Raw genomic sequence first — 8,142 nt, 5'->3', positions numbered from 1 at the left:
GTCAAGAAGTGTGGCCGCAAGCCGATTTTCACCTTGCACTGTGGCGCGCCGCATTTTCGCTCGTATCTCGGGAACGGTTCGTCCTACGGCCATGATCATACCATTTCGGTAGCAAATGACGTGACAAATAACTTTTGTTATATACATTTTGCCATGAGATGCGTATTTCAGGCGCTAGACAATTTCACGATTTTAGGCGAATTTCCGAAATTTCCAGGCCGGAGTTGGGGTTGAAGATGCAATCCGATCTCAAAACAAAAAGTTGAATCAGGAAGTACTAAGGCAACTTTTCCGCACTATTAGAAATCCGAATTGAAAAAAGTCCGGAATCGACCCACCCTAGTCTACGTGTCTGCTTGTTGCAATGCTATACGTACACGTATGGTTGAAACTGTGGTATGTGCAATTTAACTATTCATTTATGGTAGAATTGAACCTGTAAAATGATGTGAAAGGTGACATGAAGAAATATGATTACGATAAATTGGTAAAGAGGGTTTATTTTAATGTGTAGATAGTATACGAGAGCGTTCAAATTTGTTGAGCGAATGAGCAAAAATGGTGATGACCACAATCAGACGATAATATTATATCATAGCATTTACTGTGAGAGCTATAGTCAAGAAATGTTGTAAACAGCCAGTCTGTTTACCGAATGCGAAAAATTAGGTATTTTGTCACCATGAGCCCATACATACCATAAACATAAAACAAGTAAATCAGGGAATACTTTTGTGTTTACAAACTTGTATATAGATTGTGACGTGTGTATAGTATATAGGCAAGGAGGACCATAAGTCAGTTCCTTATCTTTATGACGAACTGAATATTGCTAGGAATGCATTACACATGTATCACACATTTTTTGGACGACTTATATCAAATGCGGCTAAACAATGGAGGAACAAGTGCCTGGAGGCTTCATCTTACTATCCTCCATATACGCTAGATAGTTGGTAAAGTTTGGGTGTGATTTTGGTAAATATTTAAATTACTAACTGTATAGTATAATCTAAAACTTATTATTGAAGGTAAGGTAATCCAACAATATACTAAAAAAATCTAATATCTTTTGCTACTAGTTCAAAACTTATTCGAGATCAAAGTCCAACCTTAAGTCGTGAAAGATAATTTTTGCAATTTTTTGCACAATTTCACTAAAAAATAAAACTCCAAAATAATAAAACATCTAATTTTTGTGACTTTTGCTATTTTTATGCGATAAATTCATAGAATGTTTTTATTTACCACAATTGAAAATAAATTTAATACAATTCAAAAGATATTTGATATTTTGATGAAACATAGTTGGAAGTATGAATTTGTATTGAGACATTTCTCCGCCTAGAAATTTTGCGCTATAAAGGTTAAAACATTATGTGTATTGCCCTTATTCTTCAGAAAAGCTGCCAAAATCTCCTATTGAAATCGTCACATGTACCACACGTGCTGCGCTGATAACCCGTAAAGGAATCTATCAAACAAATCTCACATTACAATACTGTCCGTAAACTTTTAGTTAAAAGCACGCCAAAAGAATTTTTTTTTTGCATAACAATCCTGAAACGAAATGAAATTGATTACTTGCTTAGGAAAGTCATACATTGAAAAATAAGAAATCATAAAAACGTTAAGAGCAACAAATAACTGTAGTGTAGGTCGCCTCCACGCTGGTGCATCCTGGGTAATGCTAAATGGTTTGCGGCCTTCACGGCCTTTCAACTCCTTAAGATGACTTTTTGGCATCGAAATGGTTTTTAGAATAGGAAAACTTATTTGGATCTGTTAGAACCCTGGGCTGGTGGTGGCGGCATTCTGGTATCTGAGTATGATGGGGTGACACCCATCAGAAATGGCTGTCGGGCTAATGTCGAAACTTCCTCCGTCACCAGATACTGCAACTCCTCACTTCGTGCGCATGAATGGAGGGTCGTACGGCTTGAGAGACTCGATGAACCATATCGGCAGGCGCTGATGATACTTAAAACGGAGTCCGTCGGTCCTCTCAGCAAAACCAAGGGAGCCATCAGTTATGTTTTCGAAATGGTAGTGCTGAAGGTACTCCCGACGGATACGATTGCTGATGGCACCCAAGCTGAAGATGCGGGGGAGAAGGCAGAGGGTGTCACTGATGGTCAAACGACCCAAACCTCTCGGACGTGGCGAGTTTTTTTTGCCCATGTCGACGATGTAGCACTTATGGTGAAAGGAAAGTTTCTTAGCACCGTGTATGTGTTGACGCAGGGATATATCAGTGTGGTAACAAAATGGGTCGGAAGTGGAATCGCCATCAATCCAAATAAAACAGAAATACTTTTATTTAGTAGAAGATACAATATCCCTGTGTGACCTTTGCCGCAAAGGGGAGGTGTTCGCCTGCAACCGGCGGATACAGTGAAGTATTTTGGGCTCATCATCATCCAAAGAGCCAGAAATCCATCGATTGCTATATATACTGCTGTAGAGGAGCTATTGGCATGAGGTGGGGCCTCTCGCCAAAGGTGGTCCTTGGGCCATTGCGCTTAATGCAACTGTGAACATAACGCCGGTGGACATTGCCGGAAGGTGTATGGCCGCAAAAGTGGCTATCAGGTTTAGGGAATCTGGGTTCCTAATGGAACGTGTATCACTCGGATATCCTCACAAGCTTTGACTGCATTCCGGATCATCTGGATCATGGAATCGCAATATTGAACTCCGGCGGCTCCTTCTCTGCCCATATATCGACGAGGGAGGTTTGGGAGGGAGGAAACCGTTGGAGGAGAGGGGCAGTAAGCTTCTTTACGGATGGATCAAGGCTGAAATCATTCACGGTGCGTTCAGGGCTGGTGGAAGAGTGTCTGGCATCACTCTCTCTGGCGGCAAGAGCTTTTACCACAAGACTTCTATGGGTGCCGAGCCTCAGCGGAATCGCAGGTAACTGCAAAGGTGATGAGCTGGCAAGGAAAGACACCCTAATCGTTATCGGTAGAATGGGGACGGATCAGTGCTCCCGCATCGCATTTTTTCTCATACAAAAAAATTAATTATATTATTACAATTTTTTAGTGTTCCAAACATATGCCCGCTTTGGCAGGATACATCCATACAGGATCGTCTAAAGTTAAAAAATACGCATATTAGTTAAAACCTTAATTTGAACAAAGGATCATGTAAATGGCCGCCGCCACAGTTGATTGTCATTTGTGCCCTTTTTATGGCATTTTTCACTTTGGCCAGAACTTCCGGCGATAGGTCCTCACATTCTTGACGGATATCCAGACGGATAAGAGCTGCAAGAGTCTGTGGCTTGTTGACATAAACCCGCGACTTCAAAAAGCCCCGCAAAAAGAAGAGGCGAGCGGGAAATGCATCCATCAGCATATCAGTTGTGGCACGTAGTGTAGCGTATCATTGTTTATTTATGCGTATTTCGCATGTGTTTTCTACACAAATATCAAAATAGAACTGACATTAGAGGTCAATTGCAAATTTATAGCATCTTCTGATCATCTTTTGACTTTTGCGCCACTCTGCAGTTATTATCGAAAAAAAAGAACCGTGGTCCAAGTCTTTACGACTTTTGTAAAATTTGCTGACGATCGGTTGAATAATTCGATTTCAGAAACATGTTTTCGAAAAAACGCGTTTAAAACTAAAAAAATTATAAAAACCGTAAGCTCATGTAACCCCTTAACATTTAACCACATTCAATTTCAAAAAGAGAACTCCAGCAAATTTATTATAAAACAATATTGGTATGTCAAAAATAATAATAGAAGCACAAACTAAAAGGTAATTATTCCTAACCTTAACCATTAATCCTTTGGGATACTGAGTCCTTTAAAAACTAATTAACTTTTTGTTAATTTATATGAAGTGGGCATACAGGGGATGCAATTTGGAAAGTCAAAACCTCATCGTAAAGTTTGACATCTTTGATGTTATATTATATGTAATCAAAACGTTTGGACGTAAGATGTTTACAAAAACTTAAAATATTCATCTCGCCCAAAACATGGAATTAAATGTGGATTAACTCAACACTAGATCATCGATGAACTTATTTAAATTTGTGGCGTTGAATTGAATCAAGGTCGTAAATCACTCCAAGGCAAATTCCAGAAAGGCGTTCAAAATAAGTTTTTTGTTCTGGAAACTATTGATGCTGTGCGCAAATTGATATTGCAAAATTGTGACCTATAGTGAGATTGAGACTATGATTATTAATGGGACTAGTATACATTTAATATTGCATGAACATGTATCTGTAAACAAGGATTGATCTCCTTGTATCCCATACAATTTGCCAATCGTTCGAAAAAAGGCAATATGTCGATTGATCAAGAGAAATGTTTCACTAATATAATACAATAGATGTGCTAGAGATGCAGGTGATGAATGGAGGATTTACGTGTATGAGCCCGAAAGTAGACAACATGTGCACGAATCATTTCGAAGCATATGGTTGCCTGTTTTTTGAAAGAAAAAACTGAAGATACTGCAAACTTATTACTGGAAGAACAAAAAATTCTGGAAAAGTTACCATCTAGGACGGATCGCTCTACACCACGACAATGCGTGCTCTCACTTAAAACATTGATTTGATAAGTCATCCATCATTTAGTCCTGACTTGGCTCCGAATGACTTCTTTTTATTTCCGTTTTTAGAAAGTGCACTAAGGGTTAACGATGCGTTCAAAATGTTTTGGAGATACCTGAATCAGAGTGGCAACAGTGCTTCGACAATTGGTTCAAGCGCAAGCAAAACTGTACGTACTCACATTTCACTTAGTACCCATTTAAATTTTACTAATAACACCATTACATGTAAGAATAATGAGCACCACTGGATATTCAGTTTAAAACTAATTTCAATAAAAGAGCCGAAGATATCTCAGTTACAAGCATATTAGCAATAATTTATTCAATTGTTAATGCGTTGACCTTTAAGGAAATTAAGCCTCGTAGCCACACACGTACCATATAATAAAAGGAAAATAACAAAATTATGTGAAATATCAATATAACACATTTTTCAAATCTTGACAAAATATTTCTTTATTTACCACAATTACACCTATGGGCAATTATCACTGTAAAATAATCGCCCAGAAAAATACTATTTCAACAAATGGGTTTTTGCGCGACATTTTAATTAATTTAACTTTTCGTTTTCATCACTAGTGCTAACAATTTTCTTTATGTGTTATTTTTGTTTTTAATAAGACTACCCTACAAAATTTCAACCTTTCTTGTCCACTGAAAACTTATGTCAAATACTGAATGCTCTTGGAACACTAAACATGTCCGCGAAAAATGTATACGCCAGGTTTTCTTGTAACATTGTACTGACGGAAACCTACGCCTTATTCGTCACTCAGAGTTTCCAAGTTTGCCAGAAAGAAATCCAGAAGAGACCCTAGCGTATAAGTTCACTTGTAAAAGTGTAAATTTCTGACTTATAGTTTTCAAGAAAATTATGAACAAAAGGCACAAAATGTTTCGAGACGGCTTTTAAAACAACATGACATAATTTCTTGAAATTTTCTTAATAAAAAAAGCTCAAAATTTCTTATAGAAAAAGTCGACTGGCTTAAATACTGCTCCCTGATTACCAATACTAGAATAACTTCAAAGAATATAAATGCGGAAGCGTCGAATATAAAACARTTGTACGCTCCGCTGCCCACCTAGCCATTCCTCAAACAAACACAAAAAAATTTACCACCAAATGCCCGTATTGGTCCAAGCTATTAACTGCTCTGAGGCGCACAAAGCAATCACTTTGGACTACATTTAAACAAAATAGAACAACGGAAAATTTAATTAAATATAAAAAAGCAAATTCCAATTTCAGGAGAGAACTTAAATCCGCAAAAAGAACAACTTTTGAAAGATTAACAGCTAGTATAAAACATAAAAGCTCTTTCAGGTGGACACGATCAAGACAAAATTGACTTTATCCAATCACCGTTAGGTCCTGTTTATGATCTCCAAAAAATCGCTGAAAATTTTGCCAAAGTATGGTCAARCAATTCCAAAAATTCAAACTTCGACTCTAATTTTATCACTCTTTAAAACGAAGTAATTTCACAAAATTACTGCAACTCATCACCGTGTTTTGAAGCCACATTGCTAGAATCTCCCATTACAATTGAAGAATTTGATTTCACTATCAGCAAAATGTCCGGAAAAACACCTGGATCAGGCAAAATTACTTACCCCCTATTAAAAAACCTCCAACACTCCTTAAAAGTCCGATTGGTAACTTTATACAATATCATAATAGAACAAGGCATACAGCCGCAGGAGTGGAAAAAAGCTGTTATTATCCCTCTCCGCAAACCCAACAAATCNTTTCACTATCAGCAAAATGTCCGGAAAAACACCTGGATCAGGCAAAATTACTTACCCCCTATTAAAAAACCTCCAACACTCCTTAAAAGTCCGATTGGTAACTTTATACAATATCATAATAGAACAAGGCATACAGCCGCAGGAGTGGAAAAAAGCTGTTATTATCCCTCTCCGCAAACCCAACAAATCAAATACCTCAATCACTGACTTCAGACCAATTTCTTTGATTTCTTGCATGGCAAAAGTTCTGGAAAAAATCATTTCAAAGAGGATAATGTGGTATGCCAAACAAAAGAATTTAATAAGCCCCAATCAGTTCGCTTTACAAAGTGGTCTAGGTGTCATTGACCCCTTACTTTACTTTGAACATTGCGCCTCTTCAACAATGTCTGCGAAAAACCACTTATCTGTCCTCAGCCTAGACTTTGAAAAAGCTTTCGATAGAATCGGAGCCCATACAGTACTACAAGAAATACAAAAATGGGACATTGGAAACAAAATGTATAATTTTATAAAGGCATTTCTTTCAAATCGTAAATTTTGCAGTAAGTGTAACTTCAACTCTAATATTTTCCGCCTTCATAACGGCATTCCACAAAGATCTCCTCTCTCAGCAACGTTATTTAAACAAATTGCACCTTCTCGAAATTTACGGACATTGTGCAAAAAAGCACCTCACCCTTATTGAACTAACTGAAGCAGGTCTCCCAAACATTCATCATAGAACAAAATTCAACACAATGATGCTCATACCAAAGTTCATGCAGTGTAAAAACTCGATTTTGTTTAATCTACTGAAAACAAATCCTAAAACTAACAAGCCATCTACTATCATAAAATGCTTGAATATTATCAATCAGTTTCATATGACTTGGATACCGCAACTCTTAAAAGTGAACAGTCACCCGCATTGGCTAACGCTGAAATCGTCCATAATAAGTACGCTATTCGAATTTTCAAAAACAACCACCAATGCAGAGCAATATATCCAGCTATTCAATGACGCAGTAGTAAAGTACAAACCGGAGTGGAAATTATTATAGACCGACGGATCCAAATCAGACACCCACACTTCGTTTGCGGTAACAAACGACCAAGGTGTCACCATAACCGTCGGAATTTTACCAACGTACTGCTCGATATTGACAGATGAAGCGGCTGCGATATCTGAAGCGGTTCTATTTGTCGCATAAACAGGAAAAAAATATATCGTATGTACGGATAGCAAATCGACAATTAACGCTACTTTGAATGAGACAAACTCAGTGCTGATCAACAATCTAAAAGAAATTTTGTATCAACACAAAAATAGAATTAAGATCATGTGGATCCTTGGGCATACTGGTATTAGAGGAAACCAACTTGCAGATGACCGTGCAAAAAAAGGCTGGAAAAGGACCACTACTTTCAGTCGATCACTGTACGCTGAAAGACATCCGCAACATGGTAAAAAAAGTTGTCCACGAGTCTCTGGAAACAAGCCAAACTACCCAACTGATTGCTCCTGCGAAGATATAAAAACGTTTGTTCGCCTGAAAATAGGTCACACTTCGAAAACTCACAGTCATCTCTTAAACAAAACGGCTAAACCAAGCTGTTCATATTGTAATCAGCCAAATATATCAGTAAATCACATCCTAAATGAATGCATCGCTTTAAATACATCTAGGATAACTACATTTGGTAAAACGAAACCATCAAATCTTTTAAAGACACCAAATACTGACAACATCAGGGCAATCAACAATTTCCTAAAAATATGTAAGATATCAAACTTAATTTAACTGTAATTAAACCAATGTT

The sequence above is a fragment of the Bactrocera latifrons genome, unplaced genomic scaffold (genome assembly GCF_001853355.1).
Source record: "Bactrocera latifrons isolate USDA-ARS-PBARC rearing strain unplaced genomic scaffold, ASM185335v1 scaffold_415, whole genome shotgun sequence".
NCBI lineage: Eukaryota > Metazoa > Arthropoda > Insecta > Diptera > Tephritidae > Bactrocera > Bactrocera latifrons.
The sequence above is the reverse complement of the archived record's forward strand: the minus strand, read 5'-3'. Positions refer to the sequence as shown.